We start from the raw sequence: 22932 nt of genomic DNA, 5'->3' as shown, positions 1-22932 counted from the left end.
GTCCAACAACTAACAAGGCTGAAAATTGAATGTAAAGCTGCAAATTCACAGATAGTCCATTTTTGACTTCTTTCGCTGAGATAAAGCGTTTTTGGCTTGTGGCTTTCTGATCATTTGTAACTTAAGCAGATCAACTAATTTCAGCTTATTACAGCTAGATCTAGTGCTGCTCAGCATTTCGGAGCTGTCCAACAACTAACAAGGCTGAAAATTGAATGTAAAGCTGCAAATCCACAGATAGTCCATTTTTGACTTCTTTCGCTGAGTTAAAGCGTTTTTGGCTTCTGGCTTTCTGATCATTTGTAACTTAAGCAGATCAACTAATTTCAGCTTATTACAGCTAGATCTAGTGCTGCTCAGCATTTCGGAGCTGTCCAACAACTAACAAGGCTGAAAATTGAATGTAAAGCTGCAAATTCACAGATAGTCCATTTTTGACTTCTTTCGCTGAGATAAAGCGTTTTTGGCTTCTGGCTTTCTGATCATTTGTAACTTAAGCAGATCAACTAATTTCAGCTTATTACAGCTAGATCTAGTGCTGCTCAGCATTTCGGAGCTGTCCAACAACTAACAAGGCTGAAAATTGAATGTAAAGCTGCAAATTCACAGATAGTCCATTTTTGACTTCTTTCGCTGAGATAAAGCGTTTTTGGCTTCTGGCTTTCTGATCATTTGTAACTTAAGCAGATCAACTAATTTCAGCTTATTACAGCTAGATCTAGTGCTGCTCAGCATTTCGGAGCTGTCCAACAACTAACAAGGCTGAAAATTGAATGTAAAGCTGCAAATTCACAGATAGTCCATTTTTGACTTCTTTCGCTGAGTTAAAGCGTTTTTGGCTTCTGTCTTTCTGATCATTTGTAACTTAAGCAGATCAACTAATTTCAGCTTATTATAGCTAGATCTAGTGCTGCTCAGCATTTCGGAGCTGTCCAACAACTAACAAGGCTGAAAATTGAATGTAAAGCTGCAAATTCACAGATAGTCCATTTTTGACTTCTTTCGCTGAGATAAAGCGTTTTTGGCTTCTGGCTTTCTGATCATTTGTAACTTAAGCAGATCAACTAATTTCAGCTTATTACAGCTAGATCTAGTGCTGCTCAGCATTTCGGAGCTGTCCAACAACTAACAAGGCTGAAAATTGAATGTAAAGCTGCAAATTCACAGATAGTCCATTTTTGACTTCTTTCGCTGAGATAAAGCGTTTTTGGCTTCTGGCTTTCTGATCATTTGTAACTTAAGCAGATCAACTAATTTCAGCTTATTACAGCTAGATCTAGTGCTGCTCAGCATTTCGGAGCTGTCCAACAACTAACAAGGCTGAAAATTGAATGTAAAGCTGCAAATCCACAGATAGTCCATTTTTGACTTCTTTCGCTGAGTTAAAGCGTTTTTGGCTTCTGGCTTTCTGATCATTTGTAACTTAAGCAGATCAACTAATTTCAGCTTATTATAGCTAGATCTAGTGCTGCTCAGCATTTCGGAGCTGTCCAACAACTAACAAGGCTGAAAATTGAATGTAAAGCTGCAAATTCACAGATAGTCCATTTTTGACTTCTTTCGCTGAGATAAAGCGTTTTTGGCTTGTGGCTTTCTGATCATTTGTAACTTAAGCAGATCAACTAATTTCAGCTTATTACAGCTAGATGTAGTGCTGCTCAGCATTTCGGAGCTGTCCAACAACTAACAAGGCTGAAAATTGAATGTAAAGCTGCAAATTCACAGATAGTCCATTTTTGACTTCTTTCGCTGAGATAAAGCGTTTTTGGCTTGTGGCTTTCTGATCATTTGTAACTTAAGCAGATCAACTAATTTCAGCTTATTACAGCTAGATCTAGTGCTGCTCAGCATTTCGGAGCTGTCCAACAACTAACAAGGCTGAAAATTGAATGTAAAGCTGCAAATCCACAGATAGTCCATTTTTGACTTCTTTCGCTGAGTTAAAGCGTTTTTGGCTTCTGGCTTTCTGATCATTTGTAACTTAAGCAGATCAACTAATTTCAGCTTATTACAGCTAGATCTAGTGCTGCTCAGCATTTCGGAGCTGTCCAACAACTAACAAGGCTGAAAATTGAATGTAAAGCTGCAAATTCACAGATAGTCCATTTTTGACTTCTTTCGCTGAGATAAAGCGTTTTTGGCTTCTGTCTTTCTGATCATTTGTAACTTAAGCAGATCAACTAATTTCAGCTTATTATAGCTAGATCTAGTGCTGCTCAGCATTGCGGAGCTGTCCAACAACTAACAAGGCTGAAAATTGAATGTAAAGCTGCAAATTCACAGATAGTCCATTTTTGACTTCTTTCGCTGAGATAAAGCGTTTTTGGCTTCTGGCTTTCTGATCATTTGTAACTTAAGCAGATCAACTAATTTCAGCTTATTACAGCTAGATCTAGTGCTGCTCAGCATTTCGGAGCTGTCCAACAACTAACAAGGCTGAAAATTGAATGTAAAGCTGCAAATTCACAGATAGTCCATTTTTGACTTCTTTCGCTGAGATAAAGCGTTTTTGGCTTCTGGCTTTCTGATCATTTGTAACTTAAGCAGATCAACTAATTTCAGCTTATTACAGCTAGATCTAGTGCTGCTCAGCATTTCGGAGCTGTCCAACAACTAACAAGGCTGAAAATTGAATGTAAAGCTGCAAATCCACAGATAGTCCATTTTGACTTCTTTCGCTGAGTTAAAGCGTTTTTGGCTTCTGGCTTTCTGATCATTTGTAACTTAAGCAGATCAACTAATTTCAGCTTATTATAGCTAGATCTAGTGCTGCTCAGCATTTCGGAGCTGTCCAACAACTAACAAGGCTGAAAATTGAATGTAAAGCTGCAAATTCACAGATAGTCCATTTTTGACTTCTTTCGCTGAGATAAAGCGTTTTTGGCTTGTGGCTTTCTGATCATTTGTAACTTAAGCAGATCAACTAATTTCAGCTTATTACAGCTAGATGTAGTGCTGCTCAGCATTTCGGAGCTGTCCAACAACTAACAAGGCTGAAAATTGAATGTAAAGCTGCAAATTCACAGATAGTCCATTTTTGACTTCTTTCGCTGAGATAAAGCGTTTTTGGCTTGTGGCTTTCTGATCATTTGTAACTTAAGCAGATCAACTAATTTCAGCTTATTACAGCTAGATCTAGTGCTGCTCAGCATTTCGGAGCTGTCCAACAACTAACAAGGCTGAAAATTGAATGTAAAGCTGCAAATCCACAGATAGTCCATTTTTGACTTCTTTCGCTGAGTTAAAGCGTTTTTGGCTTCTGGCTTTCTGATCATTTGTAACTTAAGCAGATCAACTAATTTCAGCTTATTACAGCTAGATCTAGTGCTGCTCAGCATTTCGGAGCTGTCCAACAACTAACAAGGCTGAAAATTGAATGTAAAGCTGCAAATTCACAGATAGTCCATTTTTGACTTCTTTCGCTGAGATAAAGCGTTTTTGGCTTCTGTCTTTCTGATCATTTGTAACTTAAGCAGATCAACTAATTTCAGCTTATTATAGCTAGATCTAGTGCTGCTCAGCATTGCGGAGCTGTCCAACAACTAACAAGGCTGAAAATTGAATGTAAAGCTGCAAATTCACAGATAGTCCATTTTTGACTTCTTTCGCTGAGATAAAGCGTTTTTGGCTTCTAGCTTTCTGATCATTTGTAACTTAAGCAGATCAACTAATTTCAGCTTATTACAGCTAGATCTAGTGCTGCTCAGCATTTCGGAGCTGTCCAACAACTAACAAGGCTGAAAATTGAATGTAAAGCTGCAAATTCACAGATAGTCCATTTTTGACTTCTTTCGCTGAGATAAAGCGTTTTTGGCTTCTGGCTTTCTGATCATTTGTAACTTAAGCAGATCAACTAATTTCAGCTTATTACAGCTAGATCTAGTGCTGCTCAGCATTTCGGAGCTGTCCAACAACTAACAAGGCTGAAAATTGAATGTAAAGCTGCAAATCCACAGATAGTCCATTTTTGACTTCTTTCGCTGAGTTAAAGCGTTTTTGGCTTCTGGCTTTCTGATCATTTGTAACTTAAGCAGATCAACTAATTTCAGCTTATTATAGCTAGATCTAGTGCTGCTCAGCATTTCGGAGCTGTCCAACAACTAACAAGGCTGAAAATTGAATGTAAAGCTGCAAATTCACAGATAGTCCATTTTTGACTTCTTTCGCTGAGATAAAGCGTTTTTGGCTTGTGGCTTTCTGATCATTTGTAACTTAAGCAGATCAACTAATTTCAGCTTATTACAGCTAGATCTAGTGCTGCTCAGCATTTCGGAGCTGTCCAACAACTAACAAGGCTGAAAATTGAATGTAAAGCTGCAAATTCACAGATAGTCCATTTTTGACTTCTTTCGCTGAGATAAAGCGTTTTTGGCTTGTGGCTTTCTGATCATTTGTAACTTAAGCAGATCAACTAATTTCAGCTTATTACAGCTAGATCTAGTGCTGCTCAGCATTTCGGAGCTGTCCAACAACTAACAAGGCTGAAAATTGAATGTAAAGCTGCAAATCCACAGATAGTCCATTTTTGACTTCTTTCGCTGAGTTAAAGCGTTTTTGGCTTCTGGCTTTCTGATCATTTGTAACTTAAGCAGATCAACTAATTTCAGCTTATTACAGCTAGATCTAGTGCTGCTCAGCATTTCGGAGCTGTCCAACAACTAACAAGGCTGAAAATTGAATGTAAAGCTGCAAATTCACAGATAGTCCATTTTTGACTTCTTTCGCTGAGATAAAGCGTTTTTGGCTTCTGGCTTTCTGATCATTTGTAACTTAAGCAGATCAACTAATTTCAGCTTATTACAGCTAGATCTAGTGCTGCTCAGCATTTCGGAGCTGTCCAACAACTAACAAGGCTGAAAATTGAATGTAAAGCTGCAAATCCACAGATAGTCCATTTTTGACTTCTTTCGCTGAGTTAAAGCGTTTTTGGCTTCTGTCTTTCTGATCATTTGTAACTTAAGCAGATCAACTAATTTCAGCTTATTATAGCTAGATCTAGTGCTGCTCAGCATTGCGGAGCTGTCCAACAACTAACAAGGCTGAAAATATAATGTAAAGCTGCAAATTCACAGATAGTCCATTTTTGACTTCTTTCGCTGAGATAAAGCGTTTTTGGCTTGTGGCTTTCTGATCATTTGTAACTTAAGCAGATCAACTAATTTCAGCTTATTACAGCTAGATCTAGTGCTGCTCAGCATTTCGGAGCTGTCCAACAACTAACAAGGCTGAAAATTGAATGTAAAGCTGCAAATTCACAGATAGTCCATTTTTGACTTATTTCGCTGAGATAAAGCGTTTTTGGCTTCTGGCTTTCTGATCATTTGTAACTTAAGCAGATCAACTAATTTCAGCTTATTACAGCTAGATCTAGTGCTGCTCAGCATTTCGGAGCTGTCCAACAACTAACAAGGCTGAAAATTGAATGTAAAGCTGCAAATTCACAGATAGTCCATTTTTGACTTCTTTCGCTGAGATAAAGCGTTTTTGGCTTCTGGCTTTCTGATCATTTGTAACTTAAGCAGATCAACTAATTTCAGCTTATTATAGCTAGATCTAGTGCTGCTCAGCATTTCGGAGCTGTCCAACAACTAACAAGGCTGAAAATTGAATGTAAAGCTGCAAATTCACAGATAGTCCATTTTTGACTTCTTTCGCTGAGATAAAGCGTTTTTGGCTTGTGGCTTTCTGATCATTTGTAACTTAAGCAGATCAACTAATTTCAGCTTATTACAGCTAGATCTAGTGCTGCTCAGCATTTCGGAGCTGTCCAACAACTAACAAGGCTGAAAATTGAATGTAAAGCTGCAAATCCACAGATAGTCCATTTTTGACTTCTTTCGCTGAGTTAAAGCGTTTTTGGCTTCTGGCTTTCTGATCATTTGTAACTTAAGCAGATCAACTAATTTCTGCTTGTTACAGCCAGATCTGGTGCTGCTCAGCATTTCGGAGCTGTCCAACAACTAACAAGGCTGAAAATTGAATGTAAAGCTGCAAATTCACAGATAGTCCATTTTTGACTTCTTTCGCTGAGATAAAGCGTTTTTGGCTTCTGGCTTTCTGATCATTTGTAACTTAAGCAGATCAACTAATTTCAGCTTATTACAGCTAGATCTAGTGCTGCTCAGCATTTCGGAGCTGTCCAACAACTAACAAGGCTGAAAATTGAATGTAAAGCTGCAAATCCACAGATAGTCCATTTTTGACTTCTTTAGCAGAGTTAAAGCGTTTTTGGCTTCTGGCTTTCTGATCATTTGTAACTTAAGCAGATCAACTAATTTCAGCTTATTACAGCTAGATCTAGTGCTGCTCAGCATTTCGGAGCTGTCCAACAACTAACAAGGCTGAAAATTGAATGTAAAGCTGCAAATTCACAGATAGTCCATTTTTGACTTATTTCGCTGAGATAAAGCGTTTTTGGCTTCTGGCTTTCTGATCATTTGTAACTTAAGCAGATCAACTAATTTCAGCTTATTACAGCTAGATCTAGTGCTGCTCAGCATTTCGGAGCTGTCCAACAACTAACAAGGCTGAAAATTGAATGTAAAGCTGCAAATTCACAGATAGTCCATTTTTGACTTCTTTCGCTGAGATAAAGCGTTTTTGGCTTCTGGCTTTCTGATCATTTGTAACTTAAGCAGATCAACTAATTTCAGCTTATTACAGCTAGATCTAGTGCTGCTCAGCATTTCGGAGCTGTCCAACAACTAACAAGGCTGAAAATTGAATGTAAAGCTGCAAATCCACAGATAGTCCATTTTTGACTTCTTTCGCTGAGTTAAAGCGTTTTTGGCTTCTGGCTTTCTGATCATTTGTAACTTAAGCAGATCAACTAATTTCAGCTTATTATAGCTAGATCTAGTGCTGCTCAGCATTTCGGAGCTGTCCAACAACTAACAAGGCTGAAAATTGAATGTAAAGCTGCAAATTCACAGATAGTCCATTTTTGACTTCTTTCGCTGAGATAAAGCGTTTTTGGCTTGTGGCTTTCTGATCATTTGTAACTTAAGCAGATCAACTAATTTCAGCTTATTACAGCTAGATCTAGTGCTGCTCAGCATTTCGGAGCTGTCCAACAACTAACAAGGCTGAAAATTGAATGTAAAGCTGCAAATTCACAGATAGTCCATTTTTGACTTCTTTCGCTGAGATAAAGCGTTTTTGGCTTGTGGCTTTCTGATCATTTGTAACTTAAGCAGATCAACTAATTTCAGCTTATTACAGCTAGATCTAGTGCTGCTCAGCATTTCGGAGCTGTCCAACAACTAACAAGGCTGAAAATTGAATGTAAAGCTGCAAATCCACAGATAGTCCATTTTTGACTTCTTTCGCTGAGTTAAAGCGTTTTTGGCTTCTGGCTTTCTGATCATTTGTAACTTAAGCAGATCAACTAATTTCTGCTTGTTACAGCCAGATCTGGTGCTGCTCAGCATTTCGGAGCTGTCCAACAACTAACAAGGCTGAAAATTGAATGTAAAGCTGCAAATTCACAGATAGTCCATTTTTGACTTCTTTCGCTGAGATAAAGCGTTTTTGGCTTCTGGCTTTCTGATCATTTGTAACTTAAGCAGATCAACTAATTTCAGCTTATTACAGCTAGATCTAGTGCTGCTCAGCATTTCGGAGCTGTCCAACAACTAACAAGGCTGAAAATTGAATGTAAAGCTGCAAATCCACAGATAGTCCATTTTTGACTTCTTTAGCAGAGTTAAAGCGTTTTTGGCTTCTGGCTTTCTGATCATTTGTAACTTAAGCAGATCAACTAATTTCAGCTTATTACAGCTAGATCTAGTGCTGCTCAGCATTTCGGAGCTGTCCAACAACTAACAAGGCTGAAAATTGAATGTAAAGCTGCAAATTCACAGATAGTCCATTTTTGACTTATTTCGCTGAGATAAAGCGTTTTTGGCTTCTGGCTTTCTGATCATTTGTAACTTAAGCAGATCAACTAATTTCAGCTTATTACAGCTAGATCTAGTGCTGCTCAGCATTTCGGAGCTGTCCAACAACTAACAAGGCTGAAAATTGAATGTAAAGCTGCAAATTCACAGATAGTCCATTTTTGACTTCTTTCGCTGAGATAAAGCGTTTTTGGCTTCTGGCTTTCTGATCATTTGTAACTTAAGCAGATCAACTAATTTCAGCTTATTACAGCTAGATCTAGTGCTGCTCAGCATTTCGGAGCTGTCCAACAACTAACAAGGCTGAAAATTGAATGTAAAGCTGCAAATCCACAGATAGTCCATTTTTGACTTCTTTCGCTGAGTTAAAGCGTTTTTGGCTTCTGGCTTTCTGATCATTTGTAACTTAAGCAGATCAACTAATTTCAGCTTATTATAGCTAGATCTAGTGCTGCTCAGCATTTCGGAGCTGTCCAACAACTAACAAGGCTGAAAATTGAATGTAAAGCTGCAAATTCACAGATAGTCCATTTTTGACTTCTTTCGCTGAGATAAAGCGTTTTTGGCTTGTGGCTTTCTGATCATTTGTAACTTAAGCAGATCAACTAATTTCAGCTTATTACAGCTAGATCTAGTGCTGCTCAGCATTTCGGAGCTGTCCAACAACTAACAAGGCTGAAAATTGAATGTAAAGCTGCAAATTCACAGATAGTCCATTTTTGACTTCTTTCGCTGAGATAAAGCGTTTTTGGCTTGTGGCTTTCTGATCATTTGTAACTTAAGCAGATCAACTAATTTCAGCTTATTACAGCTAGATCTAGTGCTGCTCAGCATTTCGGAGCTGTCCAACAACTAACAAGGCTGAAAATTGAATGTAAAGCTGCAAATCCACAGATAGTCCATTTTTGACTTCTTTCGCTGAGTTAAAGCGTTTTTGGCTTCTGGCTTTCTGATCATTTGTAACTTAAGCAGATCAACTAATTTCAGCTTATTACAGCTAGATCTAGTGCTGCTCAGCATTTCGGAGCTGTCCAACAACTAACAAGGCTGAAAATTGAATGTAAAGCTGCAAATTCACAGATAGTCCATTTTTGACTTCTTTCGCTGAGATAAAGCGTTTTTGGCTTCTGGCTTTCTGATCATTTGTAACTTAAGCAGATCAACTAATTTCAGCTTATTACAGCTAGATCTAGTGCTGCTCAGCATTTCGGAGCTGTCCAACAACTAACAAGGCTGAAAATTGAATGTAAAGCTGCAAATTCACAGATAGTCCATTTTTGACTTCTTTCGCTGAGTTAAAGCGTTTTTGGCTTCTGTCTTTCTGATCATTTGTAACTTAAGCAGATCAACTAATTTCAGCTTATTATAGCTAGATCTAGTGCTGCTCAGCATTGCGGAGCTGTCCAACAACTAACAAGGCTGAAAATTGAATGTAAAGCTGCAAATTCACAGATAGTCCATTTTTGACTTCTTTCGCTGAGATAAAGCGTTTTTGGCTTGTGGCTTTCTGATCATTTGTAACTTAAGCAGATCAACTAATTTCAGCTTATTACAGCTAGATCTAGTGCTGCTCAGCATTTCGGAGCTGTCCAACAACTAACAAGGCTGAAAATTGAATGTAAAGCTGCAAATTCACAGATAGTCCATTTTTGACTTATTTCGCTGAGATAAAGCGTTTTTGGCTTCTGGCTTTCTGATCATTTGTAACTTAAGCAGATCAACTAATTTCAGCTTATTACAGCTAGATCTAGTGCTGCTCAGCATTTCGGAGCTGTCCAACAACTAACAAGGCTGAAAATTGAATGTAAAGCTGCAAATTCACAGATAGTCCATTTTTGACTTCTTTCGCTGAGATAAAGCGTTTTTGGCTTCTGGCTTTCTGATCATTTGTAACTTAAGCAGATCAACTAATTTCAGCTTATTACAGCTAGATCTAGTGCTGCTCAGCATTTCGGAGCTGTCCAACAACTAACAAGGCTGAAAATTGAATGTAAAGCTGCAAATCCACAGATAGTCCATTTTTGACTTCTTTCGCTGAGTTAAAGCGTTTTTGGCTTCTGGCTTTCTGATCATTTGTAACTTAAGCAGATCAACTAATTTCAGCTTATTATAGCTAGATCTAGTGCTGCTCAGCATTTCGGAGCTGTCCAACAACTAACAAGGCTGAAAATTGAATGTAAAGCTGCAAATTCACAGATAGTCCATTTTTGACTTCTTTCGCTGAGATAAAGCGTTTTTGGCTTGTGGCTTTCTGATCATTTGTAACTTAAGCAGATCAACTAATTTCAGCTTATTACAGCTAGATCTAGTGCTGCTCAGCATTTCGGAGCTGTCCAACAACTGACAAGGCTGAAAATTGAATGTAAAGCTGCAAATTCACAGATAGTCCATTTTTGACTTCTTTCGCTGAGATAAAGCGTTTTTGGCTTGTGGCTTTCTGATCATTTGTAACTTAAGCAGATCAACTAATTTCAGCTTATTACAGCTAGATCTAGTGCTGCTCAGCACTTCGGAGCTGTCCAACAACTAACAAGGCTGAAAATTGAATGTAAAGCTGCAAATCCACAGATAGTCCATTTTTGACTTCTTTCGCTGAGTTAAAGCGTTTTTGGCTTCTGGCTTTCTGATCATTTGTAACTTAAGCAGATCAACTAATTTCAGCTTATTACAGCTAGATCTAGTGCTGCTCAGCATTTCGGAGCTGTCCAACAACTAACAAGACTGAAAATTGAATGTAAAGCTGCAAATTCACAGATAGTCCATTTTTGACTTCTTTCGCTGAGATAAAGCGTTTTTGGCTTCTGGCTTTCTGATCATTTGTAACTTAAGCAGATCAACTAATTTCAGCTTATTACAGCTAGATCTAGTGCTGCTCAGCATTTCGGAGCTGTCCAACAACTAACAAGGCTGAAAATTGAATGTAAAGCTGCAAATTCACAGATAGTCCATTTTTGACTTCTTTCGCTGAGATAAAGCGTTTTTGGCTTCTGGCTTTCTGATCATTTGTAACTTAAGCAGATCAACTAATTTCAGCTTATTACAGCTAGATCTAGTGCTGCTCAGCATTTCGGAGCTGTCCAACAACTAACAAGGCTGAAAATTGAATGTAAAGCTGCAAATCCACAGATAGTCCATTTTTGACTTCTTTCGCTGAGTTAAAGCGTTTTTGGCTTCTGTCTTTCTGATCATTTGTAACTTAAGCAGATCAACTAATTTCAGCTTATTATAGCTAGATCTAGTGCTGCTCAGCATTGCGGAGCTGTCCAACAACTAACAAGGCTGAAAATTGAATGTAAAGCTGCAAATTCACAGATAGTCCATTTTTGACTTCTTTCGCTGAGATAAAGCGTTTTTGGCTTGTGGCTTTCTGATCATTTGTAACTTAAGCAGATCAACTAATTTCAGCTTATTACAGCTAGATCTAGTGCTGCTCAGCATTTCGGAGCTGTCCAACAACTAACAAGGCTGAAAATTGAATGTAAAGCTGCAAATTCACAGATAGTCCATTTTTGACTTCTTTCGCTGAGATAAAGCGTTTTTGGCTTCTGGCTTTCTGATCATTTGTAACTTAAGCAGATCAACTAATTTCAGCTTATTATAGCTAGATCTAGTGCTGCTCAGCATTTCGGAGCTGTCCAACAACTAACAAGGCTGAAAATTGAATGTAAAGCTGCAAATTCACAGATAGTCCATTTTTGACTTCTTTCGCTGAGATAAAGCGTTTTTGGCTTGTGGCTTTCTGATCATTTGTAACTTAAGCAGATCAACTAATTTCAGCTTATTACAGCTAGATCTAGTGCTGCTCAGCATTTCGGAGCTGTCCAACAACTAACAAGGCTGAAAATTGAATGTAAAGCTGCAAATTCACAGATAGTCCATTTTTGACTTCTTTCGCTGAGATAAAGCGTTTTTGGCTTCTGGCTTTCTGATCATTTGTAACTTAAGCAGATCAACTAATTTCAGCTTATTACAGCTAGATCTAGTGCTGCTCAGCATTTCGGAGCTGTCCAACAACTAACAAGGCTGAAAATTGAATGTAAAGCTGCAAATCCACAGATAGTCCATTTTTGACTTCTTTCGCTGAGTTAAAGCGTTTTTGGCTTCTGTCTTTCTGATCATTTGTAACTTAAGCAGATCAACTAATTTCAGCTTATTATAGCTAGATCTAGTGCTGCTCAGCATTGCGGAGCTGTCCAACAACTAACAAGGCTGAAAATTGAATGTAAAGCTGCAAATTCACAGATAGTCCATTTTTGACTTCTTTCGCTGAGATAAAGCGTTTTTGGCTTGTGGCTTTCTGATCATTTGTAACTTAAGCAGATCAACTAATTTCAGCTTATTACAGCTAGATCTAGTGCTGCTCAGCATTTCGGAGCTGTCCAACAACTAACAAGGCTGAAAATTGAATGTAAAGCTGCAAATTCACAGATAGTCCATTTTTGACTTATTTCGCTGAGATAAAGCGTTTTTGGCTTCTGGCTTTCTGATCATTTGTAACTTAAGCAGATCAACTAATTTCAGCTTATTACAGCTAGATCTAGTGCTGCTCAGCATTTCGGAGCTGTCCAACAACTAACAAGGCTGAAAATTGAATGTAAAGCTGCAAATTCACAGATAGTCCATTTTTGACTTCTTTCGCTGAGATAAAGCGTTTTTGGCTTCTGGCTTTCTGATCATTTGTAACTTAAGCAGATCAACTAATTTCAGCTTATTATAGCTAGATCTAGTGCTGCTCAGCATTTCGGAGCTGTCCAACAACTAACAAGGCTGAAAATTGAATGTAAAGCTGCAAATTCACAGATAGTCCATTTTTGACTTCTTTCGCTGAGATAAAGCGTTTTTGGCTTGTTGCTTTCTGATCATTTGTAACTTAAGCAGATCAACTAATTTCAGCTTATTACAGCTAGATCTAGTGCTGCTCAGCATTTCGGAGCTGTCCAACAACTAACAAGGCTGAAAATTGAATGTAAAGCTGCAAATCCACAGATAGTCCATTTTTGACTTCTTTCGCTGAGTTAAAGCGTTTTTGGCTTCTGGCTTTCTGATCATTTGTAACTTAAGCAGATCAACTAATTTCTGCTTGTTACAGCCAGATCTGGTGCTGCTCAGCATTTCGGAGCTGTCCAACAACTAACAAGGCTGAAAATTGAATGTAAAGCTGCAAATTCACAGATAGTCCATTTTTGACTTCTTTCGCTGAGATAAAGCGTTTTTGGCTTCTGGCTTTCTGATCATTTGTAACTTAAGCAGATCAACTAATTTCAGCTTATTACAGCTAGATCTAGTGCTGCTCAGCATTTCGGAGCTGTCCAACAACTAACAAGGCTGAAAATTGAATGTAAAGCTGCAAATCCACAGATAGTCCATTTTTGACTTCTTTCGCTGAGTTAAAGCGTTTTTGGCTTCTGGCTTTCTGATCATTTGTAACTTAAGCAGATCAACTAATTTCAGCTTATTACAGCTAGATCTAGTGCTGCTCAGCATTTCGGAGCTGTCCAACAACTAACAAGGCTGAAAATTGAATGTAAAGCTGCAAATTCACAGATAGTCCATTTTTGACTTATTTCGCTGAGATAAAGCGTTTTTGGCTTCTGGCTTTCTGATCATTTGTAACTTAAGCAGATCAACTAATTTCAGCTTATTACAGCTAGATCTAGTGCTGCTCAGCATTTCGGACCTGTCCAACAACTAACAAGGCTGAAAATTGAATGTAAAGCTGCAAATCCACAGATAGTCCATTTTTGACTTCTTTCGCTGAGTTAAAGCGTTTTTGGCTTCTGGCTTTCTGATCATTTGTAACTTAAGCAGATCAACTAATTTCAGCTTATTATAGCTAGATCTAGTGCTGCTCAGCATTTCGGAGCTGTCCAACAACTAACAAGGCTGAAAATTGAATGTAAAGCTGCAAATTCACAGATAGTCCATTTTTGACTTCTTTCGCTGAGATAAAGCGTTTTTGGCTTGTGGCTTTCTGATCATTTGTAACTTAAGCAGATCAACTAATTTCAGCTTATTACAGCTAGATCTAGTGCTGCTCAGCATTTCGGAGCTGTCCAACAACTGACAAGGCTGAAAATTGAATGTAAAGCTGCAAATTCACAGATAGTCCATTTTTGACTTCTTTCGCTGAGATAAAGCGTTTTTGGCTTGTGGCTTTCTGATCATTTGTAACTTAAGCAGATCAACTAATTTCAGCTTATTACAGCTAGATCTAGTGCTGCTCAGCATTTCGGAGCTGTCCAACAACTAACAAGGCTGAAAATTGAATGTAAAGCTGCAAATCCACAGATAGTCCATTTTTGACTTCTTTCGCTGAGTTAAAGCGTTTTTGGCTTCTGGCTTTCTGATCATTTGTAACTTAAGCAGATCAACTAATTTCAGCTTATTACAGCTAGATCTAGTGCTGCTCAGCATTTCGGAGCTGTCCAACAACTAACAAGACTGAAAATTGAATGTAAAGCTGCAAATTCACAGATAGTCCATTTTTGACTTCTTTCGCTGAGATAAAGCGTTTTTGGCTTCTGGCTTTCTGATCATTTGTAACTTAAGCAGATCAACTAATTTCAGCTTATTACAGCTAGATCTAGTGCTGCTCAGCATTTCGGAGCTGTCCAACAACTAACAAGGCTGAAAATTGAATGTAAAGCTGCAAATTCACAGATAGTCCATTTTTGACTTCTTTCGCTGAGATAAAGCGTTTTTGGCTTCTGGCTTTCTGATCATTTGTAACTTAAGCAGATCAACTAATTTCAGCTTATTACAGCTAGATCTAGTGCTGCTCAGCATTTCGGAGCTGTCCAACAACTAACAAGGCTGAAAATTGAATGTAAAGCTGCAAATCCACAGATAGTCCATTTTTGACTTCTTTCGCTGAGTTAAAGCGTTTTTGGCTTCTGTCTTTCTGATCATTTGTAACTTAAGCAGATCAACTAATTTCAGCTTATTATAGCTAGATCTAGTGCTGCTCAGCATTTCGGAGCTGTCCAACAACTAACAAGGCTGAAAATTGAATGTAAAGCTGCAAATCCACAGATAGTCCATTTTTGACTTCTTTCGCTGAGTTAAAGCGTTTTTGGCTTCTGGCTTTCTGATCATTTGTAACTTAAGCAGATCAACTAATTTCTGCTTGTTACAGCCAGATCTGGTGCTGCTCAGCATTTCGGAGCTGTCCAACAACTAACAAGGCTGAAAATTGAATGTAAAGCTGCAAATTCACAGATAGTCCATTTTTGACTTCTTTCGCTGAGATAAAGCGTTTTTGGCTTCTGGCTTTCTGATCATTTGTAACTTAAGCAGATCAACTAATTTCAGCTTATTATAGCTAGATCTAGTGCTGCTCAGCATTTCGGAGCTGTCCAACAACTAACAAGGCTGAAAATTGAATGTAAAGCTGCAAATCCACAGATAGTCCATTTTTGACTTCTTTCGCTGAGTTAAAGCGTTTTTGGCTTCTGGCTTTCTGATCATTTGTAACTTAAGCAGATCAACTAATTTCTGCTTGTTACAGCCAGATCTGGTGCTGCTCAGCATTTCGGAGCTGTCCAACAACTAACAAGGCTGAAAATTGAATGTAAAGCTGCAAATTCACAGATAGTCCATTTTTGACTTCTTTCGCTGAGATAAAGCGTTTTTGGCTTCTGGCTTTCTGATCATTTGTAACTTAAGCAGATCAACTAATTTCAGCTTATTACAGCTAGATCTAGTGCTGCTCAGCATTTCGGAGCTGTCCAACAACTAACAAGGCTGAAAATTGAATGTAAAGCTGCAAATTCACAGATAGTCCATTTTTGACTTCTTTCGCTGAGATAAAGCGTTTTTGGCTTCTGGCTTTCTGATCATTTGTAACTTAAGCAGATCAACTAATTTCAGCTTATTACAGCTAGATCTAGTGCTGCTCAGCATTTCGGAGCTGTCCAACAACTAACAAGGCTGAAAATTGAATGTAAAGCTGCAAATTCACAGATAGTCCATTTTTGACTTCTTTCGCTGAGATAAAGCGTTTTTGGCTTCTGGCTTTCTGATCATTTGTAACTTAAGCAGATCAACTAATTTCAGCTTATTACAGCTAGATCTAGTGCTGCTCAGCATTTCGGAGCTGTCCAACAACTAACAAGGCTGAAAATTGAATGTAAAGCTGCAAATCCACAGATAGTCCATTTTTGACTTCTTTCGCTGAGTTAAAGCGTTTTTGGCTTCTGTCTTTCTGATCATTTGTAACTTAAGCAGATCAACTAATTTCAGCTTATTATAGCTAGATCTAGTGCTGCTCAGCATTGCGGAGCTGTCCAACAACTAACAAGGCTGAAAATTGAATGTAAAGCTGCAAATTCACAGATAGTCCATTTTTGACTTCTTTCGCTGAGATAAAGCGTTTTTGGCTTGTGGCTTTCTGATCATTTGTAACTTAAGCAGATCAACTAATTTCAGCTTATTACAGCTAGATCTAGTGCTGCTCAGCATTTCGGAGCTGTCCAACAACTAACAAGGCTGAAAATTGAATGTAAAGCTGCAAATTCACAGATAGTCCATTTTTGACTTATTTCGCTGAGATAAAGCGTTTTTGGCTTCTGGCTTTCTGATCATTTGTAACTTAAGCAGATCAACTAATTTCAGCTTATTACAGCTAGATCTAGTGCTGCTCAGCATTTCGGAGCTGTCCAACAACTAACAAGGCTGAAAATTGAATGTAAAGCTGCAAATTCACAGATAGTCCATTTTTGACTTCTTTCGCTGAGATAAAGCGTTTTTGGCTTGTGGCTTTCTGATCATTTGTAACTTAAGCAGATCAACTAATTTCAGCTTATTATAGCTAGATCTAGTGCTGCTCAGCATTTCGGAGCTGTCCAACAACTAACAAGGCTGAAAATTGAATGTAAAGCTGCAAATTCACAGATAGTCCATTTTTGACTTCTTTCGCTGAGATAAAGCGTTTTTGGCTTCTGGCTTTCTGATCATTTGTAACTTAAGCAGATCAACTAATTTCAGCTTATTACAGCTAGATCTAGTGCTGCTCAGCATTTCGGAGCTGTCCAACAACTAACAAGGCTGAAAATTGAATGTAAAGCTGCAAATCCACAGATAGTCCATTTTTGACTTCTTTCGCTGAGTTAAAGCGTTTTTGGCTTCTGGCTTTCTGATCATTTGTAACTTAAGCAGATCAACTAATTTCAGCTTGTTACAGCCAGATCTGGTGCTGCTCAGCATTTCGGAGCTGTCCAACAACTAACAAGGCTGAAAATTGAATGTAAAGCTGCAAATTCACAGATAGTCCATTTTTGACTTCTTTCGCTGAGATAAAGCGTTTTTGGCTTCTGGCTTTCTGATCATTTGTAACTTAAGCAGATCAACTAATTTCAGCTTATTACAGCTAGATCTAGCGCTTCTCAGCATTTCGGAGCTGTCCAACAACTAACAAGGCTGAAAATTGAATGTAAAGCTGCAAATCCACAGATAGTCCATTTTTGACTTCTTTCGCTGAGTTAAAGCGTTTTTGGCTTCTGGCTTTCTGATCATTTGTAACTTAAGCAGATCAACTAATTTCAGCTTATTACAGCTAGATCTAGTGCTGCTCAGCATTTCGGAGCTGTCCAACAACTAACAATGCTGAGAATTTAATGTAAAGCTGCAAATTCACAGATAGTCCATTTTTGACTTATCTCGCTGAGATAAAGCGTTTTTGGCTTCTGGCTTGCTGATCATTTGTAACTTAAGCAGATCAACTAATTTCAGTGTAATACAGCCAGATCTAGTGCTGCTCAGCATTTCGGAGCTGTCCAACAACTAACAATGCTGAGAATTGAATGTAAAGCTGCAAATTCACAGATAGTCCATTTTTGACTTTTCTCGCTGAGATAAAGCGTTTTTGGCTTCTGGCTTGCTGATCATTTGTAACTTAAGCAGATCAACTAATTTCAGCTTATTACAGCTAGATCTAGTGCTGCTCAGCATTTCGGAGCTGTCCAACAACTAACAAGGCTGAAAATTGAATGTAAAGCTGCAAATCCACAGATAGTCCATTTTTGACTTCTTTCGCTGAGTTAAAGCGTTTTTGGCTTCTGGCTTTCTGATCATTTGTAACTTAAGCAGATCAACTAATTTCAGCTTATTACAGCTAGATCTAGTGCTGCTCAGCATTTCGGAGCTGTCCAACAACTAACAATGCTGAGAATTTAATGTAAAGCTGCAAATTCACAGATAGTCCATTTTTGACTTCTCTCGCTGAGATAAAGCGTTTTTGGCTTCTGGCTTGCTGATCATTTGTAACTTAAGCAGATCAACTAATTTCAGTGTAATACAGCCAGATCTAGTGCTGCTCAGCATTTCGGAGCTGTCCAACAACTAACAATGCTGAGAATTGAATGTAAAGCTGCAAATTCACAGATAGTCCATTTTTGACTTTTCTCGCTGAGATAAAGCGTTTTTGGCTTCTGGCTTGCTGATCATTTGTAACTTAAGCAGATCAACTATTTTCAGTGTAATACAGCCAGATCTAGTGCTGCTCAGCATTTCGGAGCTGTCCAACAACTAACAATGCTGAAAATTGAATGTACAGCTGCAAATTCACAGATAGTCCATTTTTGACTTTTCTCGCTGAGATAAAGCGTTTTTGGCTTCTGGCTTGCTGATCATTTGTAACTTAAGCAGATCAACTAATTTCAGCTTATTACAGCTAGATCTAGTGCTGCTCAGCATTTCGGAGCTGTCCAACAACTAACAAGGCTGAAAATTGAATGTAAAGCTGCAAATTCACAGATAGTCCATTTTTGACTTCTTTCGCTGAGATAAAGCGTTTTTGGCTTCTGGCTTTCTGATCATTTGTAACTTAAGCAGATCAACTAATTTCAGCTTATTACAGCTAGATCTAGTGCTGCTCAGCATTTCGGAGCTGTCCAACAACTAACAAGGCTGAAAATTGAATGTAAAGCTGCAAATCCACAGATAGTCCATTTTTGACTTCTTTCGCTGAGTTAAAGCGTTTTTGGCTTCTGGCTTTCTGATCATTTGTAACTTAAGCAGATCAACTAATTTCAGCTTATTACAGCTAGATCTAGTGCTGCTCAGCATTTCGGAGCTGTCCAACAACTAACAAGGCTGAAAATTGAATGTAAAGCTGCAAATTCACAGATAGTCCATTTTTGACTTATTTCGCTGAGATAAAGCGTTTTTGGCTTCTGGCTTTCTGATCATTTGTAACTTAAGCAGATCAACTAATTTCAGCTTATTACAGCTAGATCTAGTGCTGCTCAGCATTTCGGAGCTGTCCAACAACTAACAAGGCTGAAAATTGAATGTAAAGCTGCAAATTCACAGATAGTCCATTTTTGACTTATTTCGCTGAGATAAAGCGTTTTTGGCTTCTGGCTTTCTGATCATTTGTAACTTAAGCAGATCAACTAATTTCAGTGTAATACAGCCAGATCTAGTGCTGCTCAGCATTTCGGAGCTGTCCAACAACTAACAATGCTGAAAATTGAATGTACAGCTGCAAATTCACAGATAGTCCATTTTTGACTTTTCTCGCTGAGATAAAGCGTTTTTGGCTTCTGGCTTGCTGATCATTTGTAACTTAAGCAGATCAACTAATTTCAGCTTATTACAGCTAGATCTAGTGCTGCTCAGCATTTCGGAGCTGTCCAACAACTAACAAGGCTGAAAATTGAATGTAAAGCTGCAAATTCACAGATAGTCCATTTTTGACTTCTCTCGCTGAGATAAAGCGTTTTTGGCTTCTGGCTTGCTGATCATTTGTAACTTAAGCAGATCAACTAATTTCAGTGTAATACAGCCAGATCTAGTGCTGCTCAGCATTTCGGAGCTGTCCAACAACTAACAATGCTGAGAATTGAATGTAAAGCTGCAAATTCACAGATAGTCCATTTTTGACTTTTCTCGCTGAGATAAAGCGTTTTTGGCTTCTGGCTTGCTGATCATTTGTAACTTAAGCAGATCAACTAATTTCAGCTTATTACAGCTAGATCTAGTGCTGCTCAGCATTTCGGAGCTGTCCAACAACTAACAAGGCTGAAAATTGAATGTAAAGCTGCAAATCCACAGATAGTCCATTTTTGACTTCTTTCGCTGAGTTAAAGCGTTTTTGGCTTCTGGCTTTCTGATCATTTGTAACTTAAGCAGATCAACTAATTTCAGCTTATTACAGCTAGATCTAGTGCTGCTCAGCATTTCGGAGCTGTCCAACAACTAACAATGCTGAGAATTTAATGTAAAGCTGCAAATTCACAGATAGTCCATTTTTGACTTCTCTCGCTGAGATAAAGCGTTTTTGGCTTCTGGCTTGCTGATCATTTGTAACTTAAGCAGATCAACTAATTTCAGTGTAATACAGCCAGATCTAGTGCTGCTCAGCATTTCGGAGCTGTCCAACAACTAACAATGCTGAGAATTGAATGTAAAGCTGCAAATTCACAGATAGTCCATTTTTGACTTTTCTCGCTGAGATAAAGCGTTTTTGGCTTCTGGCTTGCTGATCATTTGTAACTTAAGCAGATCAACTATTTTCAGTGTAATACAGCCAGATCTAGTGCTGCTCAGCATTTCGGAGCTGTCCAACAACTAACAATGCTGAAAATTGAATGTACAGCTGCAAATTCACAGATAGTCCATTTTTGACTTTTCTCGCTGAGATAAAGCGTTTTTGGCTTCTGGCTTGCTGATCATTTGTAACTTAAGCAGATCAACTAATTTCAGCTTATTACAGCTAGATCTAGTGCTGCTCAGCATTTCGGAGCTGTCCAACAACTAACAAGGCTGAAAATTGAATGTAAAGCTGCAAATTCACAGATAGTCCATTTTTGACTTCTTTCGCTGAGATAAAGCGTTTTTGGCTTCTGGCTTTCTGATCATTTGTAACTTAAGCAGATCAACTAATTTCAGCTTATTACAGCTAGATCTAGTGCTGCTCAGCATTTCGGAGCTGTCCAACAACTAACAAGGCTGAAAATTGAATGTAAAGCTGCAAATCCACAGATAGTCCATTTTTGACTTCTTTCGCTGAGTTAAAGCGTTTTTGGCTTCTGGCTTTCTGATCATTTGTAACTTAAGCAGATCAACTAATTTCAGCTTATTACAGCTAGATCTAGTGCTGCTCAGCATTTCGGAGCTGTCCAACAACTAACAAGGCTGAAAATTGAATGTAAAGCTGCAAATTCACAGATAGTCCATTTTTGACTTATTTCGCTGAGATAAAGCGTTTTTGGCTTCTGGCTTTCTGATCATTTGTAACTTAAGCAGATCAACTAATTTCAGCTTATTACAGCTAGATCTAGTGCTGCTCAGCATTTCGGAGCTGTCCAACAACTAACAAGGCTGAAAATTGAATGTAAAGCTGCAAATTCACAGATAGTCCATTTTTGACTTATTTCGCTGAGATAAAGCGTTTTTGGCTTCTGGCTTTCTGATCATTTGTAACTTAAGCAGATCAACTAATTTCAGTGTAATACAGCCAGATCTAGTGCTGCTCAGCATTTCGGAGCTGTCCAACAACTAACAATGCTGAAAATTGAATGTACAGCTGCAAATTCACAGATAGTCCATTTTTGACTTTTCTCGCTGAGATAAAGCGTTTTTGGCTTCTGGCTTGCTGATCATTTGTAACTTAAGCAGATCAACTAATTTCAGCTTATTACAGCTAGATCTAGTGTTGCTCAGCATTTCGGAGCTGTCCAACAACTAACAAGGCTGAAAATTGAATGTAAAGCTGCAAATTCACAGATAGTCCATTTTTGACTTCTTTCGCTGAGATAAAGCGTTTTTGGCTTCTGGCTTTCTGATCATTTGTAACTTAAGCAGATCAACTAATTTCAGCTTATTACAGCTAGATCTAGTGCTGCTCAGCATTTCGGAGCTGTCCAACAACTAACAAGGCTGAAAATTGAATGTAAAGCTGCAAATCCACAGATAGTCCATTTTTGACTTCTTTCGCTGAGTTAAAGCGTTTTTGGCTTCTGGCTTTCTGATCATTTGTAACTTAAGCAGATCAACTAATTTCAGCTTATTACAGCTAGATCTAGTGCTGCTCAGCATTTCGGGGCTGTCCAACAACTAACAAGGCTGAAAATTGAATGTAAAGCTGCAAATTCACAGATAGTCCATTTTTGACTTATTTCGCTGAGATAAAGCGTTTTTGGCTTCTGGCTTTCTGATCATTTGTAACTTAAGCAGATCAACTAATTTCAGCTTATTACAGCTAGATCTAGTGCTGCTCAGCATTTCGGAGCTGTCCAACAACTAACAAGGCTGAAAATTGAATGTAAAGCTGCAAATTCACAGATAGTCCATTTTTGACTTATTTCGCTGAGATAAAGCGTTTTTGGCTTCTGGCTTTCTGATCATTTGTAACTTAAGCAGATCAACTAATTTCAGCTTATTACAGCTAGATCTAGTGCTGCTCAGCATTTCGGAGCTGTCCAACAACTAACAAGGCTGAAAATTGAATGTAAAGCTGCAAATTCACAGATAGTCCATTTTTGACTTATTTCGCTGAGATAAAGCGTTTTTGGCTTGTGGCTTTCTGATCATTTGTAACTTAAGCAGATCAACTAATTTCAGCTTATTACAGCTAGATCTAGTGCTGCTCAGCATTTCGGAGCTGTCCAACAACTAACAATGCTGAGAATTGAATGTACAGCTGCAAATTCACAGATAGTCCATTTTTGACTTCTCTCGCTGAGATAAAGCGTTTTTGGCTTCTGGCTTGCTGATCATTTGTAACTTAAGCAGATCAACTAATTTCAGTGTAATACAGCCAGATCTAGTGCTGCTCAGCATTTCGGAGCTGTCCAACAACTAACAATGCTGAGAGTTGAATGTAAAGCTGCAAATTCACAGATAGTCCATTTTTGACTTTTCTCGCTGAGATAAAGCGTTTTTGGCTTCTGGCTTGCTGATCATTTGTAACTTAAGCAGATCAACTATTTTCAGTGTAATACAGCCAGATCTAGTGCTGCTCAGCATTTCGGAGCTGTCCAACAACTAACAATGCTGAACATTGAATGTAAAGCTGCAAATTCACAGATAG

Source organism: Poecilia mexicana, unplaced genomic scaffold (assembly GCF_051168715.1).
Source record: "Poecilia mexicana isolate PSO_F unplaced genomic scaffold, ASM5116871v1 scaffold_1, whole genome shotgun sequence".
In the NCBI taxonomy this organism is placed as follows: Eukaryota; Metazoa; Chordata; class Actinopteri; order Cyprinodontiformes; family Poeciliidae; genus Poecilia; species Poecilia mexicana.
Note: the sequence above shows the minus strand (reverse complement) of the source record.